At 39.5% G+C, this 17,683-nt stretch overlaps 1 pseudogene across 1 annotated transcript in view; it reads left to right on the top strand.

Moving 5' to 3' along the window:
• LOC149208542 (pyruvate kinase isozyme A, chloroplastic-like) overlaps nucleotides 1–17,683 on the top strand; it is a 205,176-nt pseudogene that overhangs the window by 175,155 nt on the left and 12,338 nt on the right. Inside the window, exon 5 of the transcript XR_016252781.1 lies at nucleotides 3,025–3,268. The product of XR_016252781.1 is annotated as a pyruvate kinase isozyme A, chloroplastic-like (transcript). The remainder of the gene's footprint in view (nucleotides 1–3,024; nucleotides 3,269–17,683) is intronic.

A 17,683-nucleotide genomic window follows, 5' to 3' on the forward strand; every position in this document is an offset into this window, starting at 1 on the left:
AGATGAATGGTTTTACCAGAATTAAAATGAAAAGAGACAAAACCTGATCCTCTTAAGGGAGGAAGAGAATTATCTCTAAGGATAATTTTCAAATTAGACTCCCTCTCAACCAAATTTAAGAGGACTTCACGATACCCAGTAAAATGTCTAGATGCCCCACTATCCACTAGCCTGTGAAAATTCCTAGACTCGAAGGAACCCCTACTGCAGAAAATGTGAATCTAGTTCACCTACTTGATTTTTTTTTTAAATTACATTCATCAAGTTATTCTTCTGAATACTGAAGAAAATTACTTCTGTAGCCTACACTAATTAAATATTTGATCTCATGAAATAGAAAACATAGCAAAGAACAAGATACGTAGGACACACTTATTTTTGGACACAATAGTCCCCGGAAAAATCTAATGTGGGAAAACTGGTGCAGTAGTTCTGAGGGTTTATTATTATGTAGGACAAATATCTAAATACAAATCTAGGATGCTCATCTAGCAATTCTTTACAAAGAAAATACTAGCGAAAATCTGAGTGAGTTTTACCTCACTTCACCCGACAGAATTTCGGCTAATCCAACCCAAGACTAGCTAACCCCGACTATTTCTACGTTGGTTCTGCGTCAGCCCTGCATCACCATATCTGCCCTCTGCGTCAGCTCTCCTAGCTGTTTCGGCAGTTTCCGACAGTTTTGGCCGTTTCGACAGTTCTGGATTCTGTGTGACAGACAACTTTTGTGCATCAGCGCTCTCGACTACTGCGCTGCCTCTGTGTCAGCTCTCCTGGCTATTTCGACAATTCCTGGCAATTCCGGCAATTCCGACAATTCTCGACTGTTTCAACTGTTCCAACAGTTCTGGATTCTGCATGACAGACAACTTTTCTGCGTCAGCTTTCCCGGCTACTGCGCTGCCTCTTTGCAAGCTCTCTCTGCCTCTCTGTCAGTATTCTCCGAAAAGCCCTCCTCCCAAATTCTCACTGCCCCTCAGCTGCAAGATCTCCCCAATTGATTTTCCTCCTGAGAACTTCTCACCTCAGAAAATCGATTTCCTCAATCTCTTTGTGTTTCCAAATGAACCCCAAGCCTCCATTTTATACTTTTCCTGTTGAGTTTTGAACGATCAAGATTAAGTCTCTAATCAACGGCTAAGATTAAAACATGACTTGATCTTCCTTTTAGATCATTCTCACCCATATTTTGATTAATACCCATTAATATTTTCATTTCCCTAAGTTTAGACTTAGGGACCCATTAAAAATATTAATTATTTTAATAAAATACAATCCGGGTGGAATTTCACCAAACGGTTTCTGGGTTCTTTAGAACTCATGTGCCTTAGTCTCTCTACCAATTTTCAAGGTTAAATCACTTCCGTTGCTACCAAGAACTAACATAGCCAACTATCAATGCTATCTGAAGAAGAGCTAGAAAGAGCAGCGATAAGAACATTTTCAGATTGAGAACTTACAACCTTATTAACGTACCTTGTATTTCTGGTCCTCTTTTGAGGGCACTCGGGCTCTTCAAAACTTGCATGGGTAGCAGGATCTCTTCCTCCCCTACTATTGTTGACGTTGTTGTTGTTGCCATTATAACATTTCTTCTATCAAGACAATCTCGAGCAATGTGGCCAAGTTTGTCATACCTGTAGCATTGGACTCTTGAAAAGTCACTTCTATTGTTGTTGAATGTTGGGGGGTTGGCTTCTTTGGCTTCCCTTTCCTTTTCTTGACATTGGCTGCAAAGGCTGTAGCCTCTCCTTCTTGTGCCCGGATTCTTCCTCTAGAAATGAGCTTGGATTCTTCTTGAGTACAATTGCCCTGTTGACCACTGAAGTGTACCCAATTTTTTTTGGAAGACTCCATGCCCGAGGATGTACCATAGGCTTCATGTACCATCAAAGTTCACTATATCATCAGAGTTTTTCGACTCTACTTCTTCCTTTCATTTTCTGTTGTACTCAAATTCCACAAGCCCTGCAAGGATGATGTAAAGTGATGCTAGTATGATGATTCGAGTCATGTAACAGGGCTATGTAACTTTGACCTTGTCATCAAGTGAGTTTACTCTAGGAGGTTTTTTTTTCATTTGGTTAATTATTATGTTCTTATGGGTACTTAATAGTTAATTGGGTTTTTTCCTCCAAGCATAACCCCAAAGCTGGAGTACGGCTTGAAGGCGATGCCTTGGTTGAGTTCTAGTGTCTAGAGTCATTGTATATTACCATACTAGATCACTTGTAAAATTTCGTGGAATTTGATTAGGTCTAGGGTTCGTTTTTAAATTTTTTAAAATTCCCTGCGGGGTGGAAATTTGAATAAAATCTGAATGTATAATGTAATAAGTGATGTCTAGAGAAGTTGTATGGGGTATGTGTGTTCAAAATTACATCTCTCACTCTCATTTTTCTACTATGACACACTTTGAGGGGTAAAAAATAAGTTATATGTTAAAATTTAACAGCTCAAGGATGAATTTCTCCTAGAAGAAATCATATCTTTCAATTTTGTTTGAACCACCTATAATAAAATTTCATTTCTAACAATTCTAATATGAATTTCCAAAAATAGTAAGTCACATCTCAATTTGGAAGTGACTTTCCAAAAATAGAAAGTCATGTCTAAATGATCAAGGATGATCTCGACATATGGAATCCTTTTTAAAATCAAATCAATCATGAATATACAAGTCAATAATCAATATTTTTATCCTTGCTAGTATTATTATTATTATGATACTATTATCATACAACATATGCTACCACCCAATCTCACACAATTTGCAAACATTTCGCAATTGAAATGTTTTTTAATAAGGATGGTTATTTCAAAGAAGGTCCTAACAAGTTACCATGAATGAAAGAAGCACCATTTCCTTGGTCTATGCTGTAAACTCTATTTGAACTTGACATGAAAGAAGCTTTCCTTAATTGTAATCTAACTTTATGTTTCCATTGTATTTCATATCATGCATGCTTGGAAAATTTGATTGTATTTAATTATTTTATATATTGTTCTTGGGATTTGCAGTGAAATTGGTGTCATTGCGAAGATCGAAAGCGTTGATTCTTTAAAGTTTCTTGAAGAGATAATTCACATATCTGATGGAGCGATGGTAGCGAGAGGGGACCTTGGTGCACAGATTCCCCTGGAACAAGTTCCTTGTGTGCAGCAGCAAATAGTTGAGCTATGTAGGCAGCTAAATAAGCCAGTTATTGTTGCCTCACAGCTACTTGAGTCCATGATAGAATATCCACTGCCAACAAGAGCCGAGGTGATTTTTTCCTATATATCTTCTCTTTTTGTACTTTGGACTGGAGAGGATAAATAAATCAGAATACTAACCTGCTTGAATTTTTCAAAATTGATCCCTTTGCACATTTGACATCTTTTGTTGTTATTCATGCAAAGTTAAAGTCAAACAACTTTATAGCAACATCCAGTAGTGAAAAAGTACTACTTTTGGAAGTCTTTTGAAGGCACCACCTATCTGTTCATTGAATGTAGACTAGCACTGTTAGATCTTTGATTTTTAATTTACCTTTTACTGAAAATATGTATCTCCTCTTCTTCATTAGCTTTTTGCTTTTGCTGATTCAAAACCTCTGCTTGCAACTGTTGTCATCTTTGTAGCATTACATAACCATCCTCTTTCAAGAAGCCATGAATGTTCATAGTTTGGAGTTCAAAAGATCTTCATTCCAAATGATGAACTTCTGGTGGTTAAGGACTGCAGAAGCTAATGGCCATGGGTTAGGTTAGTATGAATGAGGGCTGTTATCTTAGTTAAGCAGGGCTTTAAGTTTACGTATGTTGCTATGCAACTTCTGGAATTGCAAAAGAGGAGAATTTCAAAATACTAAGCAAAATTGAAGAGGAAATCAGAATTGGAAAATATGTATAGGATCTCAAGGGGCCTTTAGACTCTGGAGATACCTGCAGCTCGTTGGATAGGCACAATTGGAGACAACTGTTGAGATATATTATAAGAACTTTACAATCAAATTGAGGAGGGAAGGAAAGAAAAATTCAGTTTCGGCATTTAAGCAAGACAGGTGGGTTGATAAGGCAGAAAAAAGGGCTCAGAGACTTGCTGAAGTATGGAATTTAAACTTGACAGCAGAAGAATTGTTGTACATAAAAAGTTGTTTTACAACATAGGCAAAACTTTTGCCACTATATACAAGGCTGTTGAATGTACACTGTAATCCCATTTCTTAGAAGGACCTTTCCTATTACCCTGGTCTTTGCAAGCGAGTAGAAGACAGATTGTTAATTTTAGGTATGTTCTATGCTTAGAGCAATTTAATTCAATTTTCACAGTTAGCTCAATATCTTTTCTAGGTTAGCAATCATATCAGCGTTAAAGTAAACTGTAGATAGAACATAAACATAAATCGCAGAAGACAAGCCAAGACAAGAGGACACAAGATGTGGCGCTAGCCAGGAACAAACCCCAATGTGGGGAAATCCTTGATGAATTCTTCTTATATGTTCTTCAATAGTTCAACAGAGAGAGAGAGATAGTACGTTTACAACAGAAGTCAACATTTTGACTTATCTAGATAAGAGCATAGATCATCTCTAAGAAGATGATACATGAGATCAGTTGAAGACATGCTGCTTCAACTGATTCTCCAAGGTGTCTCCTTCACCTATCGTTGTGCTGCATTTCGTCATCATGCTGCACCTCACCGCGCTGCACCCATCATCACTATGCTGCATCTCATCACGCTTCATTAATCATGACTGTACCCATCACTGTATTGCATTATGTGCCATTGCTGCACCATGTTGCCATATTGACCTATGTGTTGGCTGCATTTTGCTTGCTTGTTGTCCCTAGCTTGCTTGCTGTCCTTAGCATGCTTGCTATTGCATGCTAGCTGTAACATTGCATGCTTGGTGTATTTGCTGCTAAGTACGATACAACTGTCCCAATGTTAGTTAGATGTCCCTTGCATGCTGCTCTCCTTCGGAGACAGATGCTCCGGTTGTTCCGGCAGTTCTCGGCAGTTCCAGCAGTTCCAGCTGTTCCCGGCAATTCCGACAGTTCTCGGCAGTTCCGGCAGTTTCGGTTGTTCCCGGTAGTACTGGCAGTTCCGACTTTTGCCCTTTGTGTCAGCTTTCCCGGCAGTTCTGGTAGTTCCCCCTAGTTCTGACAGTTCCCGGCAGTTCCGGTTGTTTCGGCTTTTGCCCTTTGCGTCAGCTGTCTCGGCAGTTCCAGCAGTTCCCAGCAGTTCTCGGCAGTTCTGGCTGTTCCCGGTAGTTCCGGCAGTTCCGGCTTCTGCCCTCTGCATTAGCTTTCCTGACAGTTCCGGCTTCTGCCCTCTGCGTCAGCTTTCCCGACAGTTCCGGCTTCTGCCCTCTGCATCAGCTTTCCCGGTAGTTCTGATAGTTTCGGCTTCTGCCCTCTGCATCAACTTTCCCGGCAGTTCCGATAGTTTCGGCTTCTGCCCTCTAGATTAGGGCACCGTTATTCCTTAGGATCTCTCCTCCTACTAAAACCCAAAGACAAGTAGAGAGGAAGAGATCTCAAGTGTGTTGAAAGGACTTGAAGGCCACCTCTATTTATACTAAAACGTTGAGCACAAGTGGGGTTTATTTGGTTGCTGGCCGACCTTGATGAATTGTCCTATAACACAAATAAACTCATATCTCCATGAATACTTATCAGAATCGGATGATCTTTAGATCAATCTTACACCTCTCGATGAGAGGGATCCAAGAAAAATATCAGCTTCCATTAATAAGATGACTCACATGGAATTTGGCCCTAGTTGCCAATTTTAACACTCCCTCTCAACTAGGGAGAACTCCATCCGCTGAACCATATGTCCGACTATACTATCTCTATCATCAGTGCCCTGCACTGCTCTGCTCTGCTGAACCATGAAGAAGAAGAATTGATTGAGAATGTCTCATACCATTCTCTATGGACTCGAAGTCAGTTTCATCTGAAGAGAGTGTGTCACATCACTCTTATTGGCCCGAAGTTAGTTTTATTGATCCCAGATCAACATCACAAGAGAGTGTCTCAAACCACTCATACTGATCCCAGATCAGTTTCATTGATCCCAGATCAATGGAGGTCATCCTAGCATTGGGAGTACGGTAGATACATCGATGTGTCCATTGATAGCACTACTATGGTCCCTAACCCCATTTCCTTGCTCATTGATCAGATGAGAGGTACTTCCCACGAGTCCCGGACTGCATGGGTAGGATGCCTCGACAGGAGAACTAATCATCCTGTCCACAGGAGAACGAATCATCCTGCCCCAAAGTTGCCATGGGAGAACTAATCATCCCAGCCCATAGGAGAACTAATCATCCTGTTTCATAGTTGCCACGGGAGAACTAATCTTCTCGGCCCACAGGAGAACTAATCATCCTATTCCACAGTTGCCATAGGAGAACTAATCATCCCGGCCCACAGGAGAACTAATCATCCTGTTTCAAAGTCGCCACGGGGTATCACTGGGGAAGGTTGAACCTATCATCCTGTACATAGTGCATCACCAGGGGAGGGTGAGTCGCCCTATGGTCGTATGTTGCTCCAGTAAGTACCCCAAGCCCCCCTGAGCTCCCAGAGCTCAAATGCATGCAAAATGCAGGACCATTATAAGGTGGTCTCTCAACGACTCCAAGTCATTCGGGAAAGTCACAGATTTGACCTTTCCCCGGGGTTTTGACAAAATGTTTGCGACCTGTACATCAGTCTCAATGCGATGGAGCCTCCTCGCTCATCGACTTACCATATCCCAGATAAGGCAGTATCTGATGTCTATCTGCTGGAGCAATCATTGAATACGAGATTCCTCAATAATCGAATCCCCCCTCTGGTTGTCACAGAGAATCACAGTGGTATTCATCATGTGTACAAATAGCTCACTTAAGAGCTTCTGCAACCATGCAGCTTCACACGAGATCATACTCGTAGCTATGTATTCGGTCTCGGTGGTGCTTATAGCAACCGACTTCTGCTTCCTGCTCATCCATGATATTGAAGCAGAATCCAAAGAGAACCAACACTGAGAAGTGCTCTAGTGATCCTCCACATTGCTTGCCTAGTCAGCATTCGAATAATCATGTAGTTTCATATTTTCGGCAGTGTATCTCAATCCATGAGACACTGTGCCCCGAAGATATCTCAAAAGATTCTTGGCACCAATCCAGTGAGGCTCAACTAAATATGAGCTCACCATGCTAATTGCAAAACATATGTCTGGACGGAAGTTCACCAAGAACATCAACACGAATGAGTTTATGAGACTCAGAGGCATTTCCCAAATATGGTCCAACATCACTACCATATAACTTCTGAAAGTTAAGATCCTCGAGGTAGTCACAGGCTTGCAGTTTATCATTCCACATCTGGAATCCAACTCCCTCTTACTTCTGCAAATGATAGGGTCTACACCTGTCAGAAATAGGTCGTCCTCATAAGGTGCCGGTATGAGAGGTCTATCATCCACAACCTTCGGGTAATGGTTTGGATCAGTTTCACTCCTAGTGAATCTCAGCTTCATCAGACAGCTATCAATCCTCTCATACTATGCCCGGGGTGTTTTGCTTCAAGCCATAGAGGGCTTTCTTCCACCTGTATACATGAGATTCCCGATCATGAATCTCAAACTCCTCAGGTTGTTCCAAACCTGTGGACTTGCTGCATGAGGGGAATGGTCCCTTTATAAGATTTTCCTTCGATACATCTCAGACATGTACCTTCATGCTCTTCTTGAATTTAGGCATCCCTATCACCATTTGACTCACATCAGGTAGGGCCCCATAGGTAGACCTCCGGTGTTATAGATGCGATATGTCAATTGACATGATCCCCAATGGACCATCCTGCAACTTGATACAAATTGCCAACCTTGAACCCATGAGAAAAACATCTTTGAAAATTCTATTTTTTAACATATACCTTTCCATCGATGAATGCCACCCTGAAACCTTTGACTATCATTTCCGAGATGGAAACCAGGTTCTTCTTGCGATTAGGTACATAAAAGAGATTCTTGTAAATGAATAGAGTTACCTTCATTCAATTGAGGGGTAACATTCCCTACACCCTTTCCAGGATAGGTGGCATCGACTCCAAGTATAATACCATGGTTGTTTCCTTCACTACCAAATTCGAGAGTGCACCCTTCTATCCGATGAGGTGCCTTGAAGCACTACGATCAATAAGCCAGATTCCCAAAGAATCTGAAGGAGAGGGCCAATACAAGATAACGCTTCTTTATCTTATCAGAAACAACATTTGATTCTTCATACCTGGGGTTCCTTACTTTCTCTGAAGAGTCGGCCGTTTCCTTGATGACCTGCATTACCTGTCATTCCTCTGATCATTGAAGATGTCCCTGGAATGATTGTTATCATCATCAAGTGATGTGTCCCTACCTTAGACACTCCTTCGCATAATGGCCGAACTTATTACAACCAAGGCATCTGCCTTTCCTTCCACCCTTAGATCCGGGCTTCCCATTGAAGTGATCTTTAGGTAGGCCATCAGAAACTTTTGCTGCGCCATTCTGATAATATTCTCTGCTTCGATTTCACCCTTGGTGAATTTGAAGAGGGATGAGGAATCCATTGATCCTTTTTTCCTTTCCCAACTGTCTTTGGTGATTGCTCTTTCACTCTTGCTTGGGCATTGCCTTCACCTTAGCTCTGATACCATGTTAATTTTAGGCATGTTCTATGCTTAGAGCATTTTAATTCAATTTTCACAGTTAGCTCAATATCTTTTCCAGATTAGCAATCACATCAGTGTTAAAGTAAACTGCAGATAGAACATAAATATAAATCGCAGAAGACAAGCCGAGACAAGAGGACACAAGATGTGGCGCTAGCCAGGGACAAACCCCAATGTGGGGAAACCCTTGATCAATTCTTCTTATATGTTCTTCAATAGTTCAAGAGAGAGAGAGAGAGATAGTACGTTTACAACAGAAGTCAACATTTCAACTTATTTAGATAAGAGCATAGATCATCTCTAAGAAGATGATACATGAGATCAGTTGAAGACATGTTGCTTCAACTGATTCTCCAAGGTGACTCCTTCACCTATCGTTGTGCTGCATTTCGTCATCATTCTGCACCTCACCGTGCTGCACCGTGTTGCACCCATCATCACTATGCTGCATCTCATCACACTTCATTAATCATGACTGTACCCATCATTGTATTGCATTATGTGCCATTGCTGCACCATGTTGCCATACTGACCTATATGTTGGCTGCATCTTGCTTGCTTGTTGTCCTTAGCATGCTTGCTATTGCATGCTAGCTCTCCCTTGCATGCTAGCTGTAACATTGCATGCTTGGTGTATTTGCTGCTAAGTACCATACAACTGTCCCAATGTTAGTTAGCTGTCCCTTGCATGCTGCTTTCCTTCGGAGACAAATGCTCCGGTTGTTCTGGCAGTTCTCGGCAGTTCCGGTTGTTCTCGGCAGTTCCCGCTTGTTGACCACTACTGGTCAACTTCTCATGCAGTACACCCTCTTTTCTTGGCAGAAAGGGGTAGCACCTGAACGACATGTCCGTGGCAGCCTACAGTCATCAGCAGCTTGATCATTTCAATTGTAAACCCAGTCTGCATGTATGAATTGTAAATAATCTAAGCAGATCAGAGTCATGTATGTAAAATTGCCTAGGTGGACCTAACTTTCTAATGATAATCTATGTCCCGGAAGGTTTTTCGTCTCACCGATCTATGATCGGCAGAGTTTTCCTTCAAACCTGACCTCAAAGCCGGGATGCATTTTGTCATTAGAACTTTAGGAGAATCCTAGTGTGTTAATCTGCTAGATTATAGTTGTGTCGCAGAGCTGGGTGATTTATGAGGGTCTATGTTAAGTGGGCTTGTCCCCTTGAGATGTAAGTTGTAAAAGTCATGATGTAATGTGTCTTGAGGGTCGAAAAATGTTTTAAATCCCCTCGTGAGTCCTAAGTCCTAGGTCCTAGGTGGTGTTTTCGAAGGCTTAGTTCGATGATCCATTCTAAAATGAATTAAGAAATTAAAAAATTGATAAAAATAATAAAATAAATAAAAATTAAAAAATGAAATAAATAAAAAATAATAAAAAATTAAAAAATAAAGCAAAAACCCTAACTAATAAAATAATAATATTTTAAGTGAATAAATCGACGGATGAGATCAAGAGATGTCTTGATCCTCATCAACGGTCGAGATCATTTCTACATGGATCACTCGAACTAGCCGTTGGGATCATTTCCTTTATATAGGGTCTTAGGTGGTCATTTCAATTCATTGGATCTGTGAGTCTGATACTGAAGAAGCTCTCTTGTAAATCTGTTTCTGGTTAATAAAAGAAGACTTTGGGGTCCATATCTTGCTGGTGTTACTCTCTTGAAATGCTGTGAGATTGTTTAAATTTTCTGCATATTTTATTTTCAGCCATTAATAATAGCTTTTTGTAGAGTATTGTGAGCACAGGTATCTTGTTCACTTGCTGGGGTTTGAGTGCTGTTAGGGTTTCTGAAGTAATGGCAGGTATCTCCATTACTGTTTGAGATCTAGCAGCATTTTTGCCCTCTTTATTGATGGTTGTTTTGAGCTGTGCAGAAAACATTTTCTGAAGGAATTTTGTGGGCGTTCGGGGAAGTTCTCGGCTGAACCAGCCAACTCCCGCAAGCATTTTGTGTTGAGCCCAGTTGGATTTGATCCTGGGTCTATCATTCGGTTTATTTTTTTTAAGTTTGCATGAGAGATTTTCTGAAGTTCTTCACAGTGACAATCTGAAATTTCTGTTCTTTGAAAAATATTTCTGTGCCTATTGCTGAAATCTGGCTGTTAAGGGGCCAAATCTGTACATTAAATTAGCTGATCTAGGGTTTTCAAATTTTTGTTTTATTCAGTCTTCATTGGGGTTTTGATTTTGGTTTTATGTACCTATTATTTAGGTGGTAGGCATCAGAGAAAGAAAAATATTTTTGACATACGCCGGTTTTCACATCGATACATTTACTGTGCAGAGAATCGATCCACCATTGCCACGACTTGGATAGTAGCTTCGAAATATCCACGCGTTCCATTTAAGCACTGCAAAATCTATGCGGATCAATGTCAGCGTGAGGTATCGAAGCCATAAGGAAATATCAGTAGACGGTTTGGGTTTCATATGCGTATCCATTATTGTGGTTTTGTATCGAATGCATAAGATCAGCCGCCGACAGCCACAAGATCAGATTTCCAAATCGAATTTCATAAGTCTTTATTGAGCTCGTGGTCCATCATTACATCCTACGTGGATTCAATCTATATGAAAAGGGGCCGACCCAAAACGCCGTTAAAAAAGAAAAAATCGCATTTCCTTTGTCTCCTGCATAGATTTGTCATCAAAACCGCCGGATCAACCCTGCTCTCACTTCGGATTTAATAAGCCTGCGACTGCGAATTTGGTGAGGAATTTTCGGGTAGTTTTGAATCAGCTGGGCAGCGAGCTTCATTCACGCCGGCAACAGGTAATCTGCGGCTCAAAAAAATCGTTTTGCTGCTACGGGCCAGGTAAAATATCCTTCTGCCGTCGACTGTAAATTTTTTTTTCTAAGCTTCGATGCTGGGTTTTCCTTCCTCCGGTGGCCGAGAGAGTCGTTTTGCGGTTTGCGTCCAAGTAGCAGGTAAAATCGATTTCTGTTGTGGTCACATAAATGCGTATTGTGTTAGCGTAGATTTTACGTAGGGTAATTTCCATTCGATGCGTTTCACGTAGGTTTCATTTTTTTTTAATACGTTTAGTTTTTTTTTAGATTGATTTTATTTATTTTATTAGGGTTTTTAATAAAATGTAAAAAGATTCATTTATAAAAAAAAATTAGGCTTTACATTTAGTTTTAATATAGTTAGGTTTTAGCGTAAATTTGAATTAGATTTTTAATTAGACTTTAGGTTAGATTTTAATTTATTTTTAAGTTTAGTTTTAAGCTTAGTTTTAATTTTTGTTTTGTTTAGATTTATTTTAATTAAATTTTTAATGTGTTAGCCTTAGTTACTTTTTGTTAGATTTTAATTTTTTTTAGATTTTAATTTTTGTAGTTAATCATTTTCTTTTTTTTATAGATTTTTATTATATGAAAATTAAAAAAATATAAAAAAAAAAATTTAGGTTTTGTTTTAAATTTTCATAGTTTAGATTTTTTAGTTTTAATATAAAAAATAAAAAATATTTTTAAATGAGTTCTTTTTAGGGTTTTAGGTTTAGATTTAGAATTTTGCTTTTTTTAGTAAAAAAAAAAAAAATTCAAAAAAATATAAAAATTTTTGAGGAAAATTATTTTTGCCAGTTTTAGTTGTTTATCATGTTATACCTTTCATGCTGAGTTTTCAAGCCGAGATGCGAATACGATGTCTGGTTAATAATTCATGATTCTCGTGGTGACTTAAGGCATTTATCTCTTCAAAATTTTCAGTTGCCGGATATCGTTTTAATCATGTGATTTAGCTGATGACAAATGATTGCTGTTCACGGTTTATTTTTCTACATCATCTAACAAGTAATCGTTTTAATAACAATCTCATAAGGCACTGGTCTGCTAAATTAATCAAATCCATTGAGTCCTTTTTATATCGTATCTCGTGTCTCCCAACCAACTGGTCGACAGTTGGTCTCATCATCTCATAGGGACCACCCCCCTTAGCCGCGGGAGACAGGCTTAAACGGAGGGATCGGGGATCAGAGTGACAGCCCCCGGTCTGAGCATTGTCGTGCCAATCCGCGCGACAACACCGCTGTTCCCAATAGTTCCGACAGTTCTAACAGTTCCCGGTAGTTCTCGGGAAGTTCCGGTAGTTCCCGGTAGTTTCGGCAATTCTCGGCAGTTCCCGGCAGTTCCGGCAGTTCCAGCTGTTCCCAATAGTTCCGGCAGTTTCGGTAGTTCTTGCTTTTGCCCTCTGTGTTAGCTTTCCCGACAGTTCCGGCAGTTCCAACAGTTCCTGCAGTTCTGGCAGTTCTCGGCAGTTCCAACAATGCTGGCAGTTCTGGCAGTTCCCGACAGTTTCGATAGTTCTGGCAGTTTTGGCAGTTCCCGGCAGTTTCGGCAGTTCCGGCTTCTGCTCTCTGCGTCAACTTTCTCAGCAGTTCCGGCGTCTGCCCTCTAGATTAGGGCAGCGTTATCCCTTAGAATCTCTCCTCCTACTAAAACCCAAAGACAAGTAGAGAGGAAGAGATCCCAAGTATGTTGAAATGACTTGAAGGCCACCTCTATTTATACTAAAACGTTGAGCACAAGTAGGGTTTATTTAGTTGCTGGCCAACCTTGACGAATTGTCCCATAACACAAATAAATTCATATCTCCATGAATACTTATCAGAATCGGATGATCTTTAGATCAATCCTACACCTCTCGATGAGAGGAATCCAAGAAAAATATCAGCTTCCATTAGTGAGATGCCCCACATGGAGTTTGGCCCTAGTTGCCAATTTTAACACAGATACTATAAATATAAACCAAGTTGTCTACCATCTTATATCTCAATCAATTTCTCTTTACTAAATGAATAGAACTATAAGTATTCCAATTCCTCTTGTAGGCCGAGGAAGTAGTTACTTGTGAGAGAAATTTTATCGCTAATGCTCGTTGCTGTTGAACATGTGTACCATGAATGGTCCACCAATATTCTGGATCTTTTAGATGATGTCTATCACACAAAGTGATAATTGTGCCAAACTCATTGACCATGTGAAAATCATGCAATTTGGATTTGGATAAGGGATGTGTCTTTTGAATATGGGCCATAAATCTTCTTACTTGCTGTCATGAATCCCTTCATGTTCTCTATTATGAAGGGATGCATATATTGAGTATGGATCAAAAGTCTTCTTTGTTGTTGTCATGAATCCATTCATGATTTCTCTATCACTTGAAGGAGACCACTTTTTTCATTGCTTAATATCATTACCATTTTGGAGTCTTGTTAACATGTAGATTTGCCCCTCTTGCAAATCTGGAGGGTTAATGACCAGCACATTTCATCGGGCTGGAGGTTCAGACTCTAGACACATATGCAGATACAATATTGCTTGGGCTGGGGGTTGGCTCCCAGGAAGACTAGTTGCAGTATGGATTTATTGATGTTATGATTATTTAGACACAACTTTTTCAGAGACTAGAGAGAGTTGCTATTTTTAGCTGGCCCCCTCCCTTTTAGGAGACAAAAGGAGTTTGCATAGTAATATTGATTACATATTCATAGTCCTTAAGAACTCAAGATTCCAGTGAGACTTCTCTGGGTGACATACATGGTACTACTTATTTTTAGCAGGTTTGGTCCGAAGCCTTGCATGTAGGATTTACTTGCTGCTTTTTATTTACATATCAATTTCAGTAAGTTATTTATTGGGGAAAATAACAAAATTGTTAGATCTAAACCCCATTTTGATACAAGTTATTTTTTTCCCCATTTTGCACTAGCCTTTTGGTTGCACCTGTAGGTTAATAAGGGTGTTTTCCTGGTATTTGCATTTTACAGCCACCAGAAAAAATTATAGGTCTATAGGTGAGTATGCTACACTATAACTTGGTATTTTCAATTCTACATAAATTTTTAGTCACATTCTTTATGGTAGTGTTGACTTTCTTTCATTTTCCAGTTGTTTAAACTTTAAATCATCAAATATTTTTCTGGAAAATCTAAGGGTAAACAAACATAACCCAGAAGTTTTGAAAATCAATTTCCAGTTAGCTGGCAATTGCATTTTTAGTAAAAATTTAGTAGAGGGGAGGCCATAAAGGCTTTATAATTACCCTCTGTCTATTTTACACTTTAGGGTAACTCCTTAGAGGTGTTTTTCACACAGTGAATTGGCTGATAAAACAAAATAGGTTGAGGTCCCTGCGTTTTTACATAGGTTTTACAGTGCCATACATGACAACAAACTATTTTCCCATATAACTCAACCGTACATCAGAACTGATAATAATTACATTTTTTGTTAGGATAAATTTAGTATAGCAAAATGCATACCTCATATGCCATATCTTTGAGTTGTTTTGGCTACTAACATTTGTTGTCAGAAATCTGCATTGTTTTATAGCACTGTTTTTATGCAGAAAAATAGACAGATCAAGAAAACCTTCACCCCATTGACTTTATATAAGGCATTGGACACAATGTTCCACCAAGGTTCCGGGACGAGGGGGCGAGGGAGCGAGGATACGCGGGAGCAGCCTATGCAAAAGCTCCCCACCAATTTTTAGGAAACGTGGGGGGACGTCAGGGTCTTAAAAACTTATAAATATAAAATATAATTTATAAATTGAATCCACTATGACAATTGGGTTTGAATTGAAAAGCTGCAAAGCATGATCATTGATATGAATATCATTATCTAATATCATATAAATTTAAAATTCTAATTTATAATCATACATCATACATTATGATTAAAGTTTAAACCATATTGATGTTCCACTTCCTACTATGAACATTGAATACTGAATAGTGAATATTGACATAAAATTATAAAAGTCAAGTCTGATACATCATACATCAAGAGTCGAAATTTTATAGAATTATAAAAGACTAAAGTCAAGTCTGATATATCAAGAGTAAAAATTTTATAGACTCAGAATAACATAAGAACATCAACATATCAAAAGATAAACTAGCATAATTTTTCTCAAGCCTCAAGGTAATGCCCCGCTAGTCTCTGCATCCAGCTACTGCATGAATAAATTAGGATCAACCGTATCAATATCTGAATCTGAATCACTAGCATTCTCAAACATGCTAAGTGGCACACCAACCAACCCCATCTGTCTCTCATCAAGTCTCTCCTCCATATCTACCTGTGCATCATCCTCTGGATCAACATCCCATCATGTTGTTGGTCCCTTCAAATACTTAGGTGTCTTCCTATGCTCAAGACGTAGGGCACTGTGCACAGTAACTAACTTCTCCGCTCTTTTAGAGGTAAGCTTGTTCCTCTTGATAGAGTGGATGAAGCTATATGTGGACCAATTCCTCTCTGCTGCAGAGGAACTAGGAACGTCTTGCGAATGGAGTGAGGGGCCAGGGCGAATAATGAATTAAATTTATAAAAAAACGAATTGAAACCCTAAAGTATTAAAAATAATGTTAAATTTTAATTATAAACAAAAGTTTATTTAAAAAAATTGGGCCCCTTGACCCCCCACGTCCCCCCTCAATCCCCCACGTTCCTCCTCGACCGCCCCCTCGACCCCCCATGACCCCTCACAACCCCCTTTTCGGAAACGACCCCTTGGCATGTCCCCCTGCGTACCCTGTTTTTTGGGAGTGTGGGGAAACGACCCCTTCTCGTCCCCAAGTCCTCGGAGCGCGGGGGAGCTAGGAAACTAGACCCCTAGGGGGGGGGGGCGAGTCCCCGTGGAACACTGATTGGACATAAACTGCAGTTGTTGGGGGATATTTAGGGACTCCTCCCTTGGCTATTTATGGGGTATTGGGCCTAAGTAGTAAGGGCTTGGGTTGATGTACAATGGGTCCCTGCCTTTTGTGTGCCTAGCTCTTAGCAGCATTGCTAAAAAGATTTTTAACAATTTTTTCACATTGTTTCCAAGGAGAAGTTCATTCAACTTGATCATATACGACACTACTCCTCTTTTGGTAAGCTTGTTATTTTCTATTTGTGCTTGATGAGATATTTGTTTAAGGGCTAACTTGCAGTATCTCATCTGGCAACTCCACTTCAACAAAACATAAAAAGGTTCAGTACAAAAGATTGCTCTCCAAAGGTAAGAATCAAAGTTTTGGTGAACCCACATTTATAATTGGTGAGCAAATTTCAATTTAAAGGATTATCACTCTAATGTGTGAAGTATGGGTTCTAATAAGGGTTAATTTTTTGACTGTATATACGTTCCTTTGGATTATCATGCATTTTGAGATATCGACATCCTCCCATAACTGATTTGTATATGCAAATTCCTAGGTTTAATGAAAATATATTGTTAGCTTCGTATTATTTAGAATCTTTTATTAATTTTAGTGTAGATACTAACCTTGTCTTTTAGGATGAAATAATGAAAGCTTTTGCATTAGCAATGCAAGGATATGAAGCGTGGAAATGGTATTGTAGCTTTGAACCCAAACAGATAAAATCATTCCCACAATGCATCAAAAGTTTTCAGAAACGGTGGATTTATGGGTATGAGGAGGTTGAAGACATTTATGTCTTCATTGATATACAAAGGAGAATGCAAGAAAATATTAATGACTTGGTTGCAAAATTTGGTGAGCATCCTTCTAATGATCTTTTCATGGAAATAGAGCAAAAAGAGGTGCACTCAGTTTCTTGACAAACTATGTCAAAGCACAATATGGTGAGCCTTGTATGCAAAGGATAGAAGGAGGTTTCCATAAAGTGACTTGTAAAGTTTTGTAGATGTTCTATGCTAAGAGCAATTTCACTTTTCTCACAGCAATCATACAAGTAGATAAGCAAAATGCAGATAGAACATATAAGCAGATCTTACAGAAGACAAATCAGAAACAAGAAAAATGTATGTGTTTGTTTCGGCGGTCAACAGGATGCTTCAACCAGCAAAGTCTCCTTTGGTCAGCCAGCCCAGCATGTGTCACAACAACCCTCCAACCAGTAGATGAGTCAACCCAAGTCAGTTCTACAAAAGTCAACGCTGTCCTGAAAAGTCATCGCAGGGGCAGCAAGCTAAAA

This window comes from Pinus tabuliformis, chromosome 1_2 (genome assembly GCF_031772625.1).
Source record: "Pinus tabuliformis cultivar Carrire ecotype Pingquan chromosome 1_2, CPIR1, whole genome shotgun sequence".
Lineage (NCBI taxonomy): Eukaryota > Viridiplantae > Streptophyta > Pinopsida > Pinales > Pinaceae > Pinus > Pinus tabuliformis.